General features: G+C 40.8%; 1 protein-coding gene across 4 annotated transcripts in view; it reads right to left on the reverse strand.

Annotated features, from left to right (window-relative positions):
- Positions 1-19,328, reverse strand: part of AKAP11 (A-kinase anchoring protein 11) — a 58,438-nt gene extending 39,110 nt beyond the window's left edge. For 2 of the 4 annotated variants that reach the window (XM_033234133.1, XM_033234124.1), the window contains exon 1: positions 18,593-18,740. The gene's annotated coding sequence lies outside the window, so the exon portion shown is untranslated. Of the gene's footprint in view, positions 1-18,592; positions 18,741-19,048 lie in introns of those variants that run through there. The other 2 variants (XM_033234131.1, XM_033234128.1) reach the window with 2 other exon arrangements.
- Positions 19,329-22,800: the final 3,472 nt, after the last annotated feature.

A 22,800-nucleotide genomic window follows, 5' to 3' on the forward strand; every position in this document is an offset into this window, starting at 1 on the left:
TACCATATTTACCAGACAAGTTTACTGTGAGAACTAAATGACAAATAATTTATGGGAGGTACTCTGAAAACTACAAAACACAGGCAAAGAAGACTTAAATATTTACCTATGGACCAAAATGATCAAGTGGACCAAAAATTATCAAAACAAGTCTTAAGTATAAAAATGTATAGTAGCCAAAGCAAAAAGATAATCCTTTTATTTGTCCCAGTCCACCTCACTCTCCTTTCTTCTCTACAGTGTTCTCCTCAACTGCCAGAAAACCTCAGAGGCAAAGGGGCTTTTCTCAAATGTAACATAAAACATAGAAGCCAGCATAAGGGTTCCAAGAAACCAGACACTGTCAAAGTCGGCTCCTAAGTAAAGTGGCACCTGCAGGGAGGTTTTGTAATGCGTGTCAAAACCCTGGAAATACTTCTTTGACTCAGCCTTTCTGCTTTTGGGAATGCATCAAAGCAAATAATGATCCTAGAGCATCCAGCTTATTAACAAGGGCTCATAAGGAACCAAGTGCTCTGTTTTGCTAGGAGGTTTATGTAAACATCTCATGTCGTCCTTAAGAGTACAGAATAGGATCCCAGTTTGACAATGAGAAACACTGAGGCAAGAGGAAGCTTATCAATTTGCTCAGGCCCACACAGTAAATAAATGGCAGAGGTGGGATTCAAGTTCAAATTTTCTAACTACGGCACTGGGGCTCTTCACCACTCCTCTACAGTGCATAAAGGTTTTATAGTCTGGTTCATTACAACTCACAATAGAAATAAGAAGCAATCTAGATGCCAGAAACAAAAGAGTAATTAAACGATCTTAAGTTCATTCCCACAATGACGCCATGGCAGCCATTAAAAACAATTCTGCAGGACAAAGGAATGGCACGCCTTACATCACTTTCTCTGAGTCTGCTCCTAACCTTGCCTGAAAGGGAAGTAGGGAAAAGAGACAGGAAACAACAATTACCTTGGCAGCTGCTGACTAAAGTCAACTGAGCAAAGATAAACATTAACTCCCAGGAGACTTCACCATCAAATAAATGGGACCAACTATCTAATGAGCTGCTCACCCTCAGGTGCAACAAGCACCTAAGGTAGAAGAAGCAGAAAGTGGGGCAGGGAGAGGGGGGAGCGCTCTGAAACAACACCTGGGATTTGATAGGGCTGGCTACCCCAGGTCACTTTACCCACCATTTTCCTGCATGGCAGATTCAGATAAAACACCCTTACTCAAGACTGAATAATAAAGCAAATGGAGTTCAGTATGGGATCTGTGAAGGAACACTGAAATACAAACAACACATAATATACACAAAAAGAAAAAATCCAGAGAAATATAATCATGCCCCTGCAACTCACATTATCTCAGAATTCAAATCATTGTTTGAAATTAATGAAAGAGAAACAGTTCAATTCTCTATTTACACTCTGTTTCACTCATGGAAGAAAAACAACTTACTGCCCTACTCCACCACTTTTTCACTGAAACATAAGTAAAATATTGTCTCAGGAAAAAAGAAATCTATTAGAGAATATCTGTGCAACATAAAAGTGAATCCAATATGAGATGATTTGACATACTTTTGTAAAGCAAAGAAAAAAATCATCTTTGGAAATGATGCTAAGATTGATGGGGGAAGAAAGGATAACAGCTACAGCAGGATTTCTCCAGCGTCTTGTATAATTAGCACATCGTTTTTGACAGATTTCACATGAAAAACAAAAATACAGTATTTTCCCCTAAAATACATTTGTATTATGTTAAACTTTTCATTTAATGCTTTACTGCTTTTTGCTCTATTCTGGATAAAGAAACAAGAGTCCTAAGCAAAGAATAACTAAATGTGTTATTTATAGTCAAAGAAATTAAACTGAACCTATGTGGCTTGGAAAAAAGCAGATGAGAGACAAGAAACAGGCAGACAAGGCAAACAACTACAAAGTGAGACACTACAGCTCAGGAAACACACAGAAAACTACCACTAAACAAATGAAATTCCCTTAGAAATAACAAAAAAGGGCCGGGCGCGGTGGCTCAAGCCTGTAATCCCAGCACTTTGGGAGGCCGAGATGGGTGGATCACGAGGTCAGGAGATCGGCTAATACAGTGAAACCCCGTCCCTACTAAAAAATACAAAAAACTAGCTGGGTGAGGTGGCGGGCGCCTGTAGTCCCAGCTACTCAGGAGGCTGAGGCAGGAGAATGGCGTGAACCCGGGAGGCGGAGTCTGCAGTGAGCTGAGATTGGCCACTGCACTCCAGTGTGGGCGACAGAGCGAGACTCCGTCTCAAAAAAAAAAGAAATAACAAAAAAGCAGAACAGACATTGCTAAAAACAATGGAAAACCAAGAAGATTTTAAGAAAAATCACAGAATGCAAAAGTAAACAAATGAAAGCAATTAGAGAAACAATTATAAAGAGTACAGAGAACACAGATATAGGGCACTTTAAATAAATACACCTATCCTTTGGTCCTGCTAGTTCACTTCTTAAAATTTATCCTACACATATACTTGCACGAAATTCACTAAGATATGTGAAAGACTACTCATTGAAATAAAATGAAAAAACTGAAAATAACCTAGAAGTTCATCAACTCAAATAAATTCACATGACTATTACTCAGCTACTGGAAATAATGAGTTAGAGTGAACCATACTGGTGTGAAACAGCGAGTTGCAGAATGGTGTAAATAGTATGCTCTCACTTGTAATTAAAAAAAAAAAAAAAAGCTGGCCTAGCACAGTGGCTCCCAGCACTTTGGGAGGCCAAGGCAGGAAGATCACTTGAGGCCGGGAGTTCAAGACCAGCCTGGGCAACATGGCAAAACCCCAACTCTACTAAAAATACAAAAATTAGTTGGGTGTGGTGGTATATGCCTATAATTCCCGCCACTTGGGAGGCTGAGGCACAAGAATTGCTTGAACCCAGGAGGCGAAGGTTGCAGTGAGCCAAGATTGTGCCACTGCACTCCAGCATGGGCCACAGAGCAAGACTCTGTCTCAAAAAAAAAAAAAAGAAAGAAAGAAAAAGGAAAGAAAAAATTATATACAGACACAACTCTGACACACATATGTATTTGTGCATCCATAGGAAATGACTTGAAGGAGGTACACTAAACTGATGCCAGTGGTCACCCATGACAAGTGGGACTTAAATTTTATAAAATGTCATCTATCTACAGTATGAGAAGACAGTAGATCATTAAGTAAAACAAGACAGGTTCCATCATATTAGCATTATCCCATTTTGTGAAAAATCTGCATAACTACATGTGTGTATCTATATGTGTAACATAAAAGAAGACATACACTAGACGGGTACAGACATTGGTTTTATCTGGGTAGATACAATCGTGGGTATTTCATTTTGTGTCTATGTACATTGAGTTTTATACGTCTCTGAATGAACATAAATTCTTTTATAATTAAAAAATATATATTCTCCAAGTCTTTCCTTATCTCCTCTGACCCAAGAAATGTTCAAGTTGACATCACCTATTACTTGACCTTTTTTGTATCAGGAGAGTTAACCATACCAGAGTCTGTGAAACACCTATCAACAATATTGCCATATCTTGACTCTCCTCCTACTGCACTAGTTCTCAAACCTCAGTACATATACACATCAGCTTATTTCTAACACACACAACTCCCCCACTGGAAGATCCAAATTCAATAGGTCTACATGCAACACAGGAATCTGTAATTTTAACAAGTGCCACATGTAATTTCTGGTTGAGAAAAACTTGTCTCTTTCTACATAAATGTCCTTTCCTAAATTATTTTATAACTTGTTACTCAAATACTAGTATTTCCTAGTCTTCATCCGTATCCTCTTGTCTTATTTTATTTAGTTTTTCAAGGACAGTCTATCCTCACCTCTGGTTTTAACTATGCAAATAACCCCCTAATTTATTCTTCAGTTCTGTATATCTAATTTCCTATTAGATACTTCCAACTAAAGATCCCAGTTACTCCAAAATTTGTATGTTCAAAAGGTAAATAACACTTTCTCCCTAAACGATCTCCTCCTGTATTCTCTATGTCAGTAAGAGTCATTAAACCAAACCCAACCAGTAGGCCAAGCTGGAAACTGGTCTTCCCCTCTATTCCTACAGACTACCGCATCTAGTAAATTGCCAAATCCTGACCTGTCATTCTCCTAAACTTCTCTCAAATCTAGCCTCTCTCTTCCATCAGCTGAACTACTACTTACTACTCATGCATCAGTTCAAGAACTTCCCTCCCTAAAATAGGCTTGGCTCATATCTCTCCTTTATCCCTCCTTGCCCAAATAGTAGCCATCTCCTTAGTGCTGCCTCAGTGGTTTACAGTTTAATCCTCTGGTGCCTCTGATTGCATACTTCCCTCCTGTTGCAAGTTCCCTGAGGACAAAAGTGTTTTATGTATTTGTATTTTTACATAGTAGGCATTCAAACATCTGCTGAACTAATAAATAAAAACTAACATATTTAAAGAACAAAGTTCAAAGCATGATGTAGGCCGAAAAACATAAAACAGAATAAAGAGCAAAGTATGCCTTTAAATATTTAAATGAATATGTCTACATTTAATGAGTTTGTGAAAACACATTTGTGTTTCCAATAATTCCTACTTTATAGTATCTGAGATCATATTTTGAGTAAGTGCTCCAAATACACATTTTGACCAAAGGCCAAGTGTTAAAAATTAACATTCTGTTGAATATAACTACAAGAAAACAGGATAAAATATATATGAAACATTGGTTTTAAACATCAGACAACAGGCAACGCAGGACTGTGATCCCTGAGAGAAGGGAAACACTGGGAGGTGGCTTCCCGGTCACAATACAGGGACAGGAAAGCCAAGCAGTTCGGTGGTTTTGCTGAGTTTTAAACAGAGATCAGTTTGGGGAGACCAAGATGGCTAGAATTTACAGGGTGTTATGCTGGAGGGAGAGCTGAAAGTAAGTGAGAGCCCTAGAGAGAAACCATAATGTATTCCACCAGAATAGAAAAACCTTGTAATATATCAGGCAATGACAGACTCCTCAGAAGAAATAGTAGCCTTAGCAGAGGTAGCCTTAGTAGAGGCAATAATTCAGCACTACATTAAAAACTATTCTGGACCCACACTAATAAATTCTAAAAGCAAGCCTTGAAACAATCCATCAGATTCCAAATAACTGTGCACCCAACTAAAAGTTCAACCAAAATTGAACTTTTAGAGATGAAAATTAAATATACCATACTGAAAGGAAAACCATACTGGATACAATTAACAGATTAAAGAAGAAAAGCTCAGTGAACTTGTAGACAATGTAATAGAAACTATCCAAAATGAAACATGGAGAGAGGAAACTTAAAAACAAACCTAGAGTGTGACTTTTTAAGCACCATAAAAGGTGAACAACTGGAGTTCCACGAAGACAGAGACAGAGCGAGCGAGAGCGCGAGTTGGGGACACAGATGCAGAAAAAAAATATTTGAAGGCAAAATAGCAGAGAAGTTCCCAAATTTGATGAAAACCATAAACTGACAGTACCAAGGAAGTTCAACAAACCCTAAGAATAAACATAAAGAAAGCCAAGGCAAATCATAACCAAATGGCTGAAAACCAGTGATAAAGAAAAAATATTAATTGACCAGAGAAAAAGTACACATATATATATGTGTACATTATATACAGAGGAACCAAGGACAACAGACTTCACATTTATATGAACCAGAAAACAAGACAATGGAGCACTATCTTCAAAGTACTAAGAAGGAAAAAAAAAAAAAAAGCATCAACCCAGATATACTCAATGAAAATATATTTCAAAAATTAAGGCAAAATAAATTTATTCAGATGAATAAGGGCCGTGAAAATTCACCACCAGTTGACCACCACTAGAGTAACTGTGGAAAGAAATTTTTCAGGCAAAGAAAAATAATACCAGATGGAAATCTGAATCTTACACAAAGGAATAAAGAACATCTGAAATGGTAAATATAAGGTTAATATAAGTCATTCTTCATTTTTCAATCCCTTTTAAACAGTTAAAATATAACTGCTTAAACTAAAAATAGTAACAATGAATTAGAGGGTTTAAAACAGACATATTGATAAAATGTATGACAAAATAGGATAAAAAATGTGGTGGGGGAGATGGAGATGAAAAAACACTGTCAGATTTCTAACTTTAAACATGAAGTGATATTATTTGAAGAAAAACTGTAATAAGTTATCCTGTAAACCCTAACGCATACACTAGAAAACTAAAACAGAATAATACCTAACAGGTGAACAGCAGAATAAAAGGGATGTTATCCCCCTCTTTGCAAATAAGGAAGCTAAGTTCCTTTCTTGGGCACAGACCGGTTATTAGACTTACAAAATCTAAAAATACTACAGCTATCAGATACTATTCTGTTTTTCAAAACAACAGTCAATTGTATAAAGTGATTTTAGTATGTCTTAATATCTATTAAGATATTTGCTTCTTTATAGTTTCTGCCTTTTTCCTTTTTAATCCTCAATCAACTTCATTCCTGCATTCACAATATACATGTTGTTCTTACTGCTACAGGGTTTCTCAACCTCAGCATCATCAACATTTTGGGTCAGATAAGTCTTTGTTGTAGGAGGCTGTGTATGCGTGGTAGGTAGCAGCTTCGCTGGCCTCTACCCACTAGATACCAGTAGCACTCACTCACTTGCAGTAACAAAACTGACTCCAAATATTACCAAGCATTTCCTTGGGGGGCAAAATCACCACTCGCTCTGTTTTAGGACTTTAGACTACAGTGCTTTATGTAACAGTTAAATGTCTACATGTCTATGCCCTGCATTGGACTATAAGTACTAACAACATTCAACACATGTAGCGTCTAAGTAACACTGATTGGGATACGACAGTGAATTTCATTCCATCGCCATGCCTTACTCATCTCTGCATTCCCCAAAGGCCTTACTCATAATAAGCAACCATACATTTACTGAAGTGAACAAGCTGTAAGGTGAAGAGAAATTTCATCAATGACGTGAAGCAGACAGGCATTTGGTGGCAAAAGCAACATCACCAAATAGAAAATAGTTAGGGCCATTTACCTAACGACTTTTTGCAAAATTAATCCAAGGATATTTGTTCTGTCACTTTTGTTTTCTCAAACAGTCATAGAGAAAAATTACGGATTTTTCAACTGCATTCCAGATTGAGATCTACTTCTAAGGTATGTTTGAGCCCAACTAGCCATTGGTATTGAGAGGAATAACATGGGTCTAGTTGACAAAGTACTAGGTGTGAATGGCTATTGACTTCAAAACTTACCTATTCAGCAACAGTAAACATGACTTTTAAAAACAACATGCAATGGTCCATTGTTAGAAGTTAATTAGAGGGGGCGGAGCAAGATGGCCGAATAGGAACAGCTCCAGTCTCCAACTCCCAGCACGAGCGACACAGAAGACCGGTGATTTCTGCATTTTCAACTGAGGTACTGGGGTCATCTCTCTAGGGAGTGCCGGACAATCGGTGCGGGTCAGCTGCTGCAGCCTGACCAGCGTGAGCTGAAGCAGGGCGAGGCATCGCCTCACCTGGAAGCGCAAGGGGGAAGGAAATCCCTTTTCCTAGCCAGGGGAACTGAGACACACACACCTGGAAAATCGGGTAACTCCCACCCCAATACTGCGCTTTAAGGAAACAGGCACACCAGGAGAATATATCCCACACCTGGCCGGGAGGGTCCCACGCCCACGGAGCCTCCCTCACTGCTAACACAGCCGTCTGCGGCGATCTATCCGCAAGGCAGCAGCGAGGCTGGGGGAGGGCGCCCGCCATTGCTGAGGCTTAAGTAGGTAAACAAAGCCGCTGGGAAGCTCGAACTGGGTGGAGCTCACAGCAGCTCAAGGAAGCCTGCCTGTCTCTGTAGACTCTACCTCTGCGGACAGCGCACAGCTGCAGTCCATTAGGGGAAAGAGCGGGGCCGCTGCAGACCCGAACGACTCTGTCTGACAGCTTTGGGAGAGCCGTGGATCTCCTAACGCGGAGGTTGAGATCTGAGAACGGACAGACTGCCTGCTCAGGTGGGTCCCTGACCCCTGAGTAGCCTAGCTGGGAGACATCCCCCACTAGGGGCAGTCTGACACCCCACACCTCACAGGGTGGCGTCACCCCTGAGAGGAAACTTCCAAAGAAAGAATCAGACAGGTACACTCGCTGTTCAGCAATATTCTATCTTCGGCAACCTCTGCTGCTGATACCCAGGCAAACAGGGTCTGGAGTGGACCTCAAGCAATCTCCAACAGACCAACAGACAGTCCTTCTGACTGTCAGACGAAAACTATCAAACAGGAAGGACACCTATACCAAACCCCATCAGTACGTCACCATCATCAAAGTCCAGAGACAGATAAAACCACAAAGATGGGAAGAAGCAGGGCAGAAAAGCTGGAAATTCAAAAAATAGAGCGCATCTCCCCCTGCAAAGGAGCGCAGCCCATCGCCAGCAACGGATCAAAGCTGGTCAGAGAATGACTTTGACGAGATGAGAGAAGAAGGCTTCAGTCCATCAAACTCTCAGAGCTAAAGGAGGAATTACGTACCCAGCGCAAAGAAACTAAAAATCTTGAAAAAAAGTGGAAGAATTGACAGCTAGACTAATTAATGCAGAGAAGATCATAAACGAAATGACAGAGATGAAAACCATGACACGAGAAATACGTGACAAATGCACAAGCTTCGTAACCGACTCGATCAACTGGAGAAAGAGTATCAGCGATTGAGGATCAAATGAATGAAATGAAGCGAGAAGAGAAACCAAAAGAAAAAAGAAGAAAAAGAAATGAACAAAGCCTGCAAGAAGTATGGGATTATGTAAAAAGACCAAATCTACGTCTGATTGGGGTGCCTGAAAGTGAGGGGGAAAATGGAACCAAGTTGGAAAACACTCTTCAGGATATCATCCAGGAGAACTTCCCCAACCTAGTAGGGCAGGCCAACATTCAAATTCAGGAAATACAGAGAACGCCACAAAGATACTCCTCCAGAAGAGCAACTCCAAGACACATAATTGCCAGATTCACCAAAGTTGAAATGAAGGAAAAAATCTTAAGGGCAGCCAGAGAAAGGTCGGGTTACCCACAAAGGGAAGCCCATCAGACTAACAGCAGACCTCTCGGCAGAAACTCTACAAGCCAGAAGAGAGTGGGGGCCAATATTCAACGTTCTTAAAGAAAAGAATTTCAACCCAGAATTTCATATCCAGCCAAACTAAGCTTCATCAGTGAAGGAGAAATAAAATCCTTTACAGATAAGCAAATGCTTAGAGATTTTGTCACCACCAGGCCTGCCTTACAAGAGACCCTGAAGGAAGCCCTAAACATGGAAAGGAACAACCGGTACCAGCCATTGCAAAAACATGCCAAAATGTAAAGACCATCGAGGCTAGGAAGAAACTGCATCAACTAACGAGCAAAATAACCAGTTAATATCACAATGACAGGATCAAGTTCACACATAACAATATTAACCTTAAATGTCAATGGACTAAATGCTCCAATTAAAAGACACAGACTGGCAAACTGGATCAAGAGTCAAGACCCATCAGTCTGCTGTATTCAGGAGACCCATCTCACATGCAGAGACATACATAGGCTCAAATAAAGGGATGGAGGAAGATCTACCAAGCAAATGGAGAACAAAAAAAAGCAGGGGTTGCAATCCTAGTCTCTGATAAAACAGACTTTAAACCATCAAAGATCAAAAGAGACAAAGAAGGCCATTACATAATGGTAAAGGGATCAATTCAACAGGAAGAGCTAACTCTCCTAAATATATATGCACCCAATACAGGAGCACCCAGATTCATAAAGCAAGTCCTTAGAGACCTACAAAGAGACTTAGACTCCCATACAATAATAATGGGAGACTTCAACACTCCACTGTCAACATTAGACAGATCAACGAGACAGAAAGTTAACAAGGATATCCAGGAATTGAACTCATCTCTGCACCACGGACCTAATAGACATCTATAGAACTCTCCACCCCAAATCAACAGAATATACATTCTTCTCAGCACCACATCGCACTTATTCCAAAATTGACCACATAATTGGAAGTAAAGCACTCCTCAGCAAATGTACAAGAACAGAAATTATAACAAACTGTCTCTCAGACCACAGTGCAATCAAACTAGAACTCAGGACTAAGAAACTCAATCAAAACCGCTCTCAACTACATGGAAACTGAACAACCTGCTCCTGAATGACTACTGGGTACATAACGAAATGAAAGCAGAAATAAAGATGTTCTTTGAAACCAATGAGAACAAAGATACAACATACCAGAATCTCTGGGACACATTTAAAGCAGTGTGTAGAGGGAAATTTATAGCACTAAATGCCCACAAGAGAAAGCAGGAGAGATCTAAAATTGACACTCTAACATCACAATTAAAAGAACTAGAGAGGCAAGAGCAAACACATTCAAAAGCTAGCAGAAGGCAAGAAATAACTAAGATCAGAGCAGAACTGAAGGAGATAGAGACACAAAAAACCCTCCAAAAAATCAATGAATCCAGGAGTTGGTTTTTTGAAAAGATCAACAAAATTGACAGACCGCTAGCTAGACTAATAAAGAAAAGAGAGAAGAATCAAATAGACGCAATAAAAAATGATAAAGGGGATATCACCACCGACCCCACAGAAATACAAACAACCATCAGAGAATACTATAAATGCCTCTACGCAAATCAACTAGAAAATCTAGAAGAAATGGATAATTTCCTGGACACTTACACTCTCCCAAGACTAAACCAGGAAGAAGTTGAATCCCTGAATAGACCAATAGCAGGCTCTGAAATTGAGGCAACAATTAATAGCCTACCCACCAAAAAAAGTCCAGGACCAGATGGATTCACAGCTGAATTCTACCAGAGGTACAAGGAGGAGCTGGTACCATTCCTTCTGAAACTATTCAATCAATAGAAAAAGAGGGAATCCTCCCTAACTCTTTATGAGGCCAACATCATCCTGATACCAAAGCCTGGCAGAGACACAAAAAAGAGAATTTTAGACCAATATCCCTGATGAACATCGATGCAAAAATCCTCAATAAAATACTGGCAAACCGGATTCAGCAGCACATCAAAAAGCTTATCCACCATGATCAAGTGGGCTTCATCCCTGGGATGCAAGGCTGGTTCAACATTCGCAAATCAATAAACGTAATCCAGCATATAAACAGAACCAAAGACAAAAACCACATGATTATCTCAATAGATGCAGAAAAGGCTTTTGACAAAATTCAACAGCCCTTTATGCTAAAAACGCTCAATAAATTGGTATTGATGGAACGTACCTCAAAATAATAAGAGCTATTTATGACAAACCCACAGCTATATCATACTGAATGGGCAAAAACTGGAAAAATTCCCTTTGAAAACTGGCACAAGACAGGGATGCCCTCTCTCACCACTCCTATTCAACATAGTGTTGGAAGTTCTGGCTAGGGCAATCAGGCAAGAGAAAGAAATCAAGGGTATCCAGTTAGGAAAAGAAGAAGTCAAATTGTCCCTGTTTGCAGATGACATGATTGTATATTTAGAAAACCCCATCGTCTCAGCCCAAAATCTCCTTAAGCTGATAAGCAACTTCAGCAAAGTCTCAGGATACAAAATTAATGTGCAAAAATCACAAGCATTCTTATACACCAGTAACAGACAAGCAGAGAGCCAAATCAGAATGAACTTCCATTCACAATTGCTTCAAGAGAGAAAAAATACTAGGAATCCAGCTTACAGGGATGTAAAGGACCTCTTCAAGGAGAACTACAAACCACTGCTCAGTGAAATCAAAGAGGACAAACAAATGGAAGACATACCATGCTCATGGATAGGAAGAATCAATATCGTGAAAATGGCCATACTGCCCAAGGTTATTTATAGATTCAATGCCATCCCCATCAAGCTACCAATGACTTTCTTCACAGAATTGGAAAAAACTGCTTTAAAGTTCATATGGAACCAAAAAGAGCCCGCATTGCCAAGACAATCCTAAGTCAAAAGGACAAAGCTGGAGGCGTCACGCTACCTGACTTCAAACTATACTACAAGGCTACAGTAACCAAAACAGCATGGTACTGGTACCACAACAGAGATATAGACCAATGGAACAGAACAGAGTCCTCAGAAATAATACCACACATCTACAGCCATCTGATCTTTGACAACCTGAGAGAAACAAGAAATGGGGAAAGGATTCCCTATTTAATAAATGGTGCTGGGAAAATTGGCTAGCCATAAGTAGAAAGCTGAAACTGGATCCTTTCCTTACCCTTATACGAAATTAATTCAAGATGGATTAGAGACTTAAATGTTAGACCTAATACCATAAAACCCTAGAAGAAAATCTAGGTAGTACCATTCAGGACATAGGCATGGGCAAGGACTTCATGTCTAAAACACCAAAAGCAACGGCAGCAAAAGCAAAAATGACACATGGATCTAATTAAACTAAAGAGCTTTTGCACAGCTAAAGAACTACCATCAGAGTGAACAGGCAACCTACAGAATGGGAGAAAATTTTTGCAACTACTCATCTGACAAAGGCTAATATCCAGAATCTACAAAGAACTCAAACAAATATACAAGAAAAAAACAAACAACCCCATCAAAAAGTGGGGAAAGGATATGAACAGACATTTCTCAAAAGAAGACATCCATACAGCCAACAGACACATGAAAAAATGCTCATCATCACTCGCCATCAGAGAAATGCAAATCAAAACCACAATGAGATACCATCTCACACCAGTTAGAATGGCAATCATTAAGAAGTCAGGAAACAACAGGTGTTGGAGAGGATGTGGAGAAATAGGAACACTTTTACACTGTTGGTGGGATTGTAAACTAGTTCAACCATTATGGAAAACAGTATGGCGATTCCTCAAGGATCTAGAACTAGATGTACCATATGACCCAGCCATCCCACTACTGGGTATATACCCAAAGGATTATAAATTACTCTACTACAAAGACACATGCACACGTATGTTTATTGCGGCACTATTCACAATAGCAAAGACTTGGAATCAACCCAAATGTCCATCTGTGACAGACTGGATTAAGAAAATGTGGCACATATACACCATGGAATACTATGCAGCCATAAAAAAGGATGAGTTTGCGTCCTTTGTAGGGACATGGATGCAGCTGGAAACCATCATTCTTAGCAAACTATCACAAGAAGAGAAAACCAAACACCGCATGTTCTCACTCATAGGTGGGAACTGAACAATGAGATCACTTGGACTCGGGAAGGGAACATCACACACTGGGGCCTATCATGGGGAGGGGGGAGAGGAGGGATTGCATTGGGAGTTATACATGATATAAAAGTCATGCACATGTACCCTAGAACTTAAAGTATAATAAAAAAAAAAAAAAAAAAAAAAAAAAAAAAAAGAAGTAATTAGAATAATCAGATGAATGCAGGAGGATAAAATAGTTAACATTTTCATAACAAAAAACTCAGTAGACCTAGACTTGAATAGTTCTAAGAAATCACTGTAGAGGATATATGCCTTCAATTGATTATCTTAGTTTCACTATTGAGGGTGCAGTTGTAATATATTTGACTTTCAAAAATATTTTCAACAACTGATTTATAATAAAACTTTGTATGTATAATAAAACAATATTATAGGATGATATGCTATAATTAAAATGCTATGCAACTGAATACCTACAAAAAAAATGCAACGACAAAAAACTATAATCTTGACATTGTGCTTTCAACATGAATATGCTCCCTAGAAAATGAAGTAACATTCTTAATCTTGTATGTAGCCCTATCCACAAGATTATTTCTAACAGAAAATATGTTCAGAATTTTAACCCAGGGACACATTTCTTTTTTATCAGTGACATCTATGACACCATGACTATAAGAGTATATTGCTGAAAAGGCATTTAAGTAGCTCTTACAAATATAAGGATCTATCCTAAGCTGCCAGTAGCTGAAATAAGTGAACAGTTCTACTTTGCAGATGGGCCAGTCATAGGAAGCATCCAAAGGCCTATACAGAACCTATTAACAGCGTGTATTACAGCATAAAAAAAGAATGTGAAAAATAACTTTAAGGTTTCAAGCCTGGAGAACTGAAAGAAAATTTTTTTCTTTGCAAATTAGAAGGTAAATCAGAAGGCTTTGCAAATTAGAAGGTAACTGGAAGACAGTATTTTGTATCAACATAATAATAACCAAGAGGCTGGGTACAGTGGGCTCACACCTGTAATCCTAGCACATTGGGAGACCAAGGCGGGGTGGACGGCTTGAGCCCAGGAGTTTGAGACTAGCCTGGCCAACATGGTGAAACTCCCTCTATAAAAGATATAAAAATTAGCCAGGTGTGGTGGCACACACCTGTGATTCCAGCTACTCAGGCAGCTAAGATGGGAGAATCACTTGAGCCCTGGGAGGGGCAGGTGCACTGAGTCAAGACTGTGCCACTGCACTCTAGCCTGGGTGACAGAGCAAGACCATGTCTCAAAATATATAAATTATGTAAGTGACAGAGCAAGACCATGTCTCAAAACATATAAATTATATAAATAATACTACCCAAAAAACAACCAAAAATTAAGAGATTTACTTGGAGTCAGAGCTGGAGATGTTACTCTAAGAATAATCCACATGTAGAGAGCTTGAAAGCTGATCTCAGAGACTGGGAAAGAACAGAAATTCAAGAGAGCATCTATGGAGACAACCATGATAAAGGGTTCCAGAGAGGGATAAAATGAACCACAAATAAATGGCAGTCAGAAAGGTAGGTAAGGTAGACATTTAGAAGAATTTAGTGTCACTGAAGTCAAGAAATGGTTTTAAGCATGAGTGGTCAGCATGAGACTTTCAAACCTCTTGAGGGCAGAAATTCTTTCCTCTCTGAACATGACCAGAAGCCCCTATCACAGTACCTGCCACACGGTATGCTCTCGCCCAATACTAATACTGTACCTTTGCACTGTGCCTGCCATATGCCAGACACTGTTTAATTGGTTTACATACATGAATTCATAATTCTCACCACAGAAGGTGCTATCATGCCCATTCTACACATAGAGAAACTGAGTCATCAAGCATTTAAGTAATTTGCCTGAACTCCCACACCTAGGAGAATCTGTCCTGTAAAGAGACTACTCATTAGATCTGGTTAGAACATTACCAAGCTGAGAGCAAGTTCAATGCAGTGCTAGAGGAAGAACTCAAATTGCAGGATGTTAAAGCACACCTGAGGTATCCATCACTTCCTCTCTGTCCACTCTCCTTTTGTTAAAGATGCTAGCATGGCCAGTTTCAAACGTGCAGCCCTACGAACTGTGAGACAAATCTAAGTCTCTTCCTCATCCATTTTTTTCCATTCTCATCTTTCCCCACTCCCCAGCCAACTGCACTAGAAACAGAAACCTGACCAATTGGATTCTCTCTCTAGAAACAGACCTGAGACTTGGAGATGTTTGTTGAGAACCATGTTGCACAGTGAGTGAGTCTGGTGTTGCCATCATGGCAAACCAAAGTCTCATGCAAACCAAAGTTTTGGGGAAGTGGAAACCAAGAGCTTTAAAGAGAAGGCCAATCTGAAAGAAACTGGAACAGATCTGCGGTGAGTAACAGAGACATAACACCATGTGCCATGTGCTTCCAGAGAAAAACTGGAAGAATGACTGCCTGAAGACTTCCTGATTCCCAGAACACTGGATTGGAATCATGCAATGGACTTCAGCAGCACTGTATAACAAATGCTTTTTTTAAAGTAGGCTAATTAAATTGGCTTTTTGTTCCTTGCAATCAAAGAATCCTCAAACCATTAGAGGAGGTAAAAAAAACAAAACAAAACAAAAAAAAAAACACTGAGTAAGCAACTACTATGTGCTTCGCTCTAACTTTTTAGGTGGGTATGAAGAAAATGAGGCTCATTTCATTAACAGACATGACTCCCAAACCCAAACTCTTTACAATACACCTCATTTTCACTGAAGTAACATCCTCTCTGTTCCAGGCCTCTACCCCATTTATTTTCTTTCCCAAAAAACATTCTTAGACTATTCTAAAAATGATAACTTTTCTCCTCTTACCATGTCCAGTCTCTAATCTACAAATTTCAAATGCCTTTACTCCTGCAGTTTTTTGTTGTTTGTTTTTTGAGGCAGAGTCTTGCTCAGTTGCCCAGGGTGGAGTGCAGTGGCAAGATCTTGGCTCACTGCAATCTCCATCTCCCAGGCTCAAGCGATTCTTGTGCCTCATCCTCTTGAGTAGCTGGGATTACAGGCGTGTGCCATCACACGTGACTAATTTTTCTATTTTTTAGCAAAGACAGGGTTTCTCCATGTTGGCCAGGCTGGTCTTGAACTCCTGGTCTCAAGTGATCCACCCGCCTCAGCCTCCTAAATAAAGTCCTGAGATTACAAGCGTAAGGCACCAGGCCTGGCCCAGAAGTATTTTTTAAGTAAACTTTTATATGTAAGGATGACTGGGAGAATCAAGACATTTGAATCTTTCCAGTCTGTTTTAAACTGATAAAGCATTTTTCTTTCTCTTACCCATATTACCAGCTTATTGACCCTTAACTCACACACCCAGGCTTAACTTAGATCTTCTCTTGACCAGTTCTCACCCTTCAGTCCTTCCAGGTAGTTGATTAATAAAATGCAGACAAGATAGAAAAAAAAAAAATCAGTTACCCTATCCAAAGTTACTTCAATTACTTTTGGAAAACCAAACACCACACACCCTACAAGTTTGAAACCCTTGCCAAAAGGTTATGAAGACCAGCCAAAAAATTTATTTTTCTATTTCTGAAAATTAGTTTGCTAAGATGGAGTAAGAAGGAATGTTTTCTAATCAACACTGGTCTCCTCTGCCCATTCACAGAGATATTTTCTAAGTTACATTTTTGTCAAGTATAGAGAGAATTCCTCTACCTATTTATAACTGACAATTTCTCTTAAAATGGCCTTTAATATATTGTCCAAATTGGTTTGAGTTCCTTTTCCAGAAAGTTCCTAAAATTAAAAAATAAAAAAATTAAAAGTACCATATTTTTTCCAGCCTCTAAAGGCAAAAGAGGACTTCCTCAGCTTCTAGACTTATCCCTGGAGTTCAGGGGGCTAGAGAAGGCTAGAGACTTTCTCACTATGGTTCCATGTCTTAGGCAACTTCCCATATCCTCAACAACTGCAAAATATCACTGGCCTAGGAGTCCACTGCTAGACCCGTATCAATCTCGTCGATAGTGCAGTTATGTGGCTACATACACTAGTCACTAGCTCAGGGAACTAGCTTGGGAACCCACTTCTTCCCTGATTCCCTTACATTCTTTGACCTTTCATAAATTACTGTTACAGCTACAACTAATAGTGACATTCACTGTTCACCCCGGGTCAGTTTTGTCAGGAGGAACAACAACAACAAAATGAATAATCAGGGTACCATTTGAAAAAGTAAACGTTTAAAAAAAATCATTCAGTTGCACTATTTTAACTGACACCAATCACGTCAGGCACTGGGCTGCCATCCTAATATCATGACGTTAAAAAAAGTTATCTTTGCATTACTGATACCCCATTTTTTCTTAGTACTCCATATTTTGAGTATTTTCAGACATAACGAAATCACAATCAACATGACATTTCTAAAACAGTGGGAAGCAGCTAAGCAAAACGAGCATTTTGCAAGCGATTGAAAAGCTGAAAAGAGAACAGGAATTAACTCCAGTTTGTACTAAAGCTATTAGATATGTGTCTCAGCAGTCTTTCTCACCATGAAACTCCTTAACATCTAAAGCTAAATCACAACCAACTTTATATGGTTTTAGAAGACAGCGAAAGCAGAGGAAAAAATGAAAGCTGGTAATATGGGGAAGAGAAAAAATGTTAGCTTTTACTGTCATTGTCATTTACTTTTTTTTTTTAATACGTCGGTTACTCTACATATTTTTTATAAAGCAGCTTAGATGCCCGGATTAATAGTAGTATACTCAATCCATTCGGAGTACTTTATGGCCAGCCTTAAGCCATTAACAGCCTAGGAGGGTATTTGACAGCAAATCCAAATATTAATACTACGAAGGGCCGCTTGACGCCTTCCGTTTCTGTCATAAGATCTGAGCAGCGCCTGCTTCCAGGGCTCCAGGGTTCTGACAGTGAAGGATGCTGTTCGCGGACAAAGTGCAACGTCCTCCTTCTGCTGCAAATGTTCCTGTGCGCACACCACGGACCCGGGGGACCATCTCTAAAGACCACCCCGTGGATTTAAACAGCCTGTCATTAAAAGGGGCGGCAGCTCCACCGCCACACTCGGGACCCCAGGAAGACCCGTCTCGAAACCCAGCACCTTCCTCTACTCTGGGCCCGGTGCCTTGGGTTTCCTCCCTCGGCCGCGCTCCTCCCGCCCTCCTCCCTCCGCCATGCGAAGGCGCAGCTCTCGGGCGGCCCCGAAGTGAGTAGAGGGACCACGGGCAGGCGGAGGAGCTGGGGCGCCGGAGCCGGGCCGCTCCATCCATGCCGGCCGCATACCCGCCGCCACCCCATCTAACCGCAGCCTCCGCGGCGAACGCGTCGGCGCCCGGCTCACCTGGGGGCCGCAGCCTCCGCAGCTCACGTACATGTCACCGGCCGCAACGACCCGTGAGCGAGCCGGGCGAGCAGGCTGGCCCCCTCCCGCGTCGGCCCCCAGCCCTCCCCCCTCCCAGCCCCGCGGCCCGCCCCCGCCCTGCCCACCCCTCGGCTTCCGCCGCCGCCGCCGCCGCCGCCGCCGCAGCTCCGGCCCGCAACACCGCCTACTCTCCACGCCTCCCACTCACTCTCGCGAGAGGACAGCGCGCCTCTCGCGAGAACTCCGCGGCCAAGCCCGCGCAAAAGTGAGTAGGCGTTTAAAAAGGGAAAGAAGGAACAGGAAAAAAAGCCTTCCCACGTGCTCCGGAGCAGCTAGCGGAGCAGCCCCGCTGATCACATGATTTAAAGGGGGCCTCTCCATTGGCTGGGACCCGCTCAGCCTTGGGAGCTTTAAATTCGAGGGCGACCTACGAACCTGCGGCGGACGTCTTGCGTGCTTCCTGGTCCGTTGCCTTGGAAACGGCTTAACCCTTTCCTCTGGCAAGTCTCCAGGCCTTGGCTTGCTCCGCAGATTTGGTTTCAGGCTCTGCCTCTTTTCCGTCGACTCCTTAGTCTTACAGCCTGGGGCCAGCTGGGCTCCTTCTTCGCCACAAAGGCTAGTTTTGCTTTCTTCCGAAGCCCCGGGCCCTTCCCAAAGTGGCAGCCCCACCAGATCTGCAGGCCCAAGGAAGGCTCATCCTTTCTGATGACTCCACCCCTTTTTCCCAGCATCTCCAGGGAGGACCACTCACAGCGCACGGGGCAACCGGCCCTATCCCAGCCAAGAAGTGGCACCCAGGGTTCCCAGGGCCCTAGTGCTCACCCTGATGTCTTTACATGGTATGGAAATCGGAAACTAAAGCTTTGGTCACTGGGAATCCTAACCAGAGATGAAAAGCTGTTGTGCTGATTATTTTCACCTAAAATCAGAAGGGCCAGTCCAGTCAAATTGCCCTGTCTCCTTAAGGGCATCTGTTCCTCAAGAGTGGAAACACCTGGCAATAAGAAAGACATTTTTTTGAGTGTATGCTCATTATGAGTTAAGTTTTGCCCTGTTGAGAGGAGAGGGTCAGGGAAGAAAGGGTGCAATTCATTTGTTCATTTCTTCATTCAACAAACACTACTCCAGGCTGTCAATTGAACAATGATGAAGATAAGTAGTGTAGATTCTAGGGAACTTATCTGAGGATGAAAAGAAAACAAAATATCTGTTGGTTTTAAGCTGTATGCAAAGAAGTTACAATAAGTGACGTGATGGTGATTGAGTGGCTAGTAAAGGGGCTGCCCTTTTAAGGAGGAGACATTTTAGCAGCAATTTGAATAACAGTCATGCAAAAATCAGAACGTACAGCATTCCAGGAAAAGGATAACACTAATTCAAAGGCCCTAAGTAAGGACCTGTTCTAGTGCATTTGAGGGAAGAAGAAATGAGAAAGTAAACTTTATTGAGCCTAGAGGTGGAAACTGTAAGAGTTAAGGAAAGAAACAGAAAAGGCAGCTTAACAGAGACAGGTTTATTTTGGAGAATAAACCTGAGAGGGTCTTCTGGCTGATTTCAGTCAGTAGTGTTCTGTTTTACAGACTAAAGATATTTAGCGGTTTAGGGAGGGAGAGCATATTGCAGGCTTGGAATGTTTCTGGGTGGAGGAGAGTTTTATTGCCGGGGATTAATGTCTCTGGTTGGAGGGGAGGCATATTTCTGATCAGAGGAGGGTTTATCTCAGGGTTGGAATATTTCTCGTCAGAGGTGTCATTTGTGGTTTATGGTCATGCTGACATTAGCCATTAGGCTGATGTTTCTGGGGCTGGATTTAGGCAGTTTTTAATCAAGGGGAACTTAAAATGGTGGTGCTTGTCCAAGATGGAGATGCTCTTGCTGAGTCAGAAACTAGCATGGGCCAGATCCTGTAAGGCTTTGTTAGCCAAGAAAGGAATTGAAAGTTTATTCTAAATGCCATAGAAGGTATTAGAGAGTTTTTCATAGGGGAGAGACACCCAGAGTTTACTTAAAAAAAAAAAAAAAAAAGTCTCTTCCTTGAAAATAATGGGTCTTTAAGAGGCCAAAGCAGAAGCAAAGGAGATTAGATTTATAGGCCAGGTGAGAGATAGTCATGAAATTTAATTTCCAATGATCTTAACATTTCTAAAATTCATTAGGTCAGAGTCCTGATGCTGTTTCTGCCTTTGTTGAAACACGTGGATTGCTCCTAATTACTAGGAAAAATAAAATGGAGAATTTTCTTTTGTTACCTGGGGGAAAACAAATGGCAGAAAAGGAAGGGCCCATCTTTAATTTTTTCCCTCCATTACGCTACACTGACAACCACCTCTTCTGTCTATTCTTCAAGTCAATTCTAAGAAGAGAACAGAAAATGAAATTCTATGCAGATACTTATTCTTTAGTGTAAGACTTGAAAAGATAGAGGTTGAAAGCTCGGAAATGAAGAGGATGTTTCACCAAACGAAATGAATCAGGAGACGAGTTCCAACACGAAGCTCTGTTATTAGTGATACATCCAAATCAAGGTTCCTTATCACCATGGAGTCTCAGCTTCCTCATACATAAAACAAAGCAATTTAACTAGCCTGCACCTAAAGTGGTTAAGCCTGAATTACACTTTTACATGCACACACCAGTAGGACGGAAGCTGGAAAGGGAAATGAAATGATTTTTTATGAAAACCTAACAGAGTCAGCGGCTCAACCCAAATGAAATTAGACACACACGCACACCAGCTGAGGAACTCTGAACTGGTTGATACGGATACCAGGAATGCTTCCCTAAGAACCCTTGGCCTTCTCAGAGTGTGAAAACGGAAACACCGCCACCTGCTCAACCTCGAATTCCATTTCTCTTAAGCTATTTTGAACCTGTGTAGCATTAAATAAATAATGATTCATATGTTCCTAATCAGAGTTTAAGAACTAGCTAGCAAATAAATTTTTTAAAAGGTCTGAAGCAGTATCCTAAAGTTAAGCTAACACCTTAGTTTTAATGAAAGCAAGATTTCAAGATACATAGGGCTACTTTTTAAAAGGAAAAACGCCAAAAAGAGAAAAAGTACTATTTAACAAGGTAGGATCATTCTTTTAAAATGCTAATGGAGTACTTTTTGAGTGTTTACAGCCCTCATAATGATTAACTGAAACAGCTGCTTGGTACTGCTAATTTAGATGAACTCTGGGCCCAACTCTCCCCTTCGAACATGTATTAACAGAGCCCGAAATAAATCCTCCCAACTTCCCCTAGCAAGACAGTCATTGTGGTCTCTTGTGCTAGCTACAATTATTTGCAGTACAATTAATACAAAGTGAGAAAAAAATTATGATTGAGATCCAGTTCTGCTGTGTCCCCAGTTCCTGGATTCTTTTTTAAACTGTTTTTTTTTTTTTTTTAACAGTTTTACTGAGATGTAATCCATTTACCATACAATTTAGTGCTTCTGGTAGATTTACAGTTGTGCAACTATCATCAAAATCTAATTTTAGAAGTTTTGTTTCTCCCTAAAAGAAACTCACGTACTCAGTAGCAGCCAGTCAACTTTATGTCTCTAACGACTTGCCTATTCTGAAGCTGGAAACTAGCATTCTAAGCAAACTATCACAAGGACAGAAAACCAAACACCGTGTGTTCTCACTCATAGGTGGGAGCTGAACAATGAGAATGCATGGACACAGGGCGGGGAACATCACACACCGGGGCCTGTTGGGGGTTGGGGGGCTGGGGGAGGGAGAGCATTAGGAGAAATACCTCATGTAAATGACAAGTTGATGGGTGCAGCAAACCAACGTGGCACATGTATACCTATGTAACAAACCTGCACGTTGTGCACATGTACCTGGACAGTTCATATAAATGGAGTCATACAATACACGGTCTCTTGTGTCTCACTTCATTCATTTAGCATGTGTCAAAGGATCATCCATGTTGAAGCATGTATCAGTACTTCATTTATTTTTATTGCTGAATAACAATTCAACTCTATGTATATAGCACAGTTTATTGGCCAACTTACCAGTTGACAGATACTTCAGTTGTTTCTACTTTTTGGCTATTATGAATAATACTGCTTTTAATATTCCTATACAAATTTTGTGTGGATGTTGCTGATTCTTTTTAATACTCTAAAAAATAAAAGACATTCTATTTATCCCATTTACAGAGTCCATATTTCTTCTCCTAGCACC

Source organism: Trachypithecus francoisi, unplaced genomic scaffold (genome assembly GCF_009764315.1).
Source record: "Trachypithecus francoisi isolate TF-2019V2 unplaced genomic scaffold, Tfra_2.0 Contig01461, whole genome shotgun sequence".
NCBI classification, from domain to species: Eukaryota; Metazoa; Chordata; class Mammalia; order Primates; family Cercopithecidae; genus Trachypithecus; species Trachypithecus francoisi.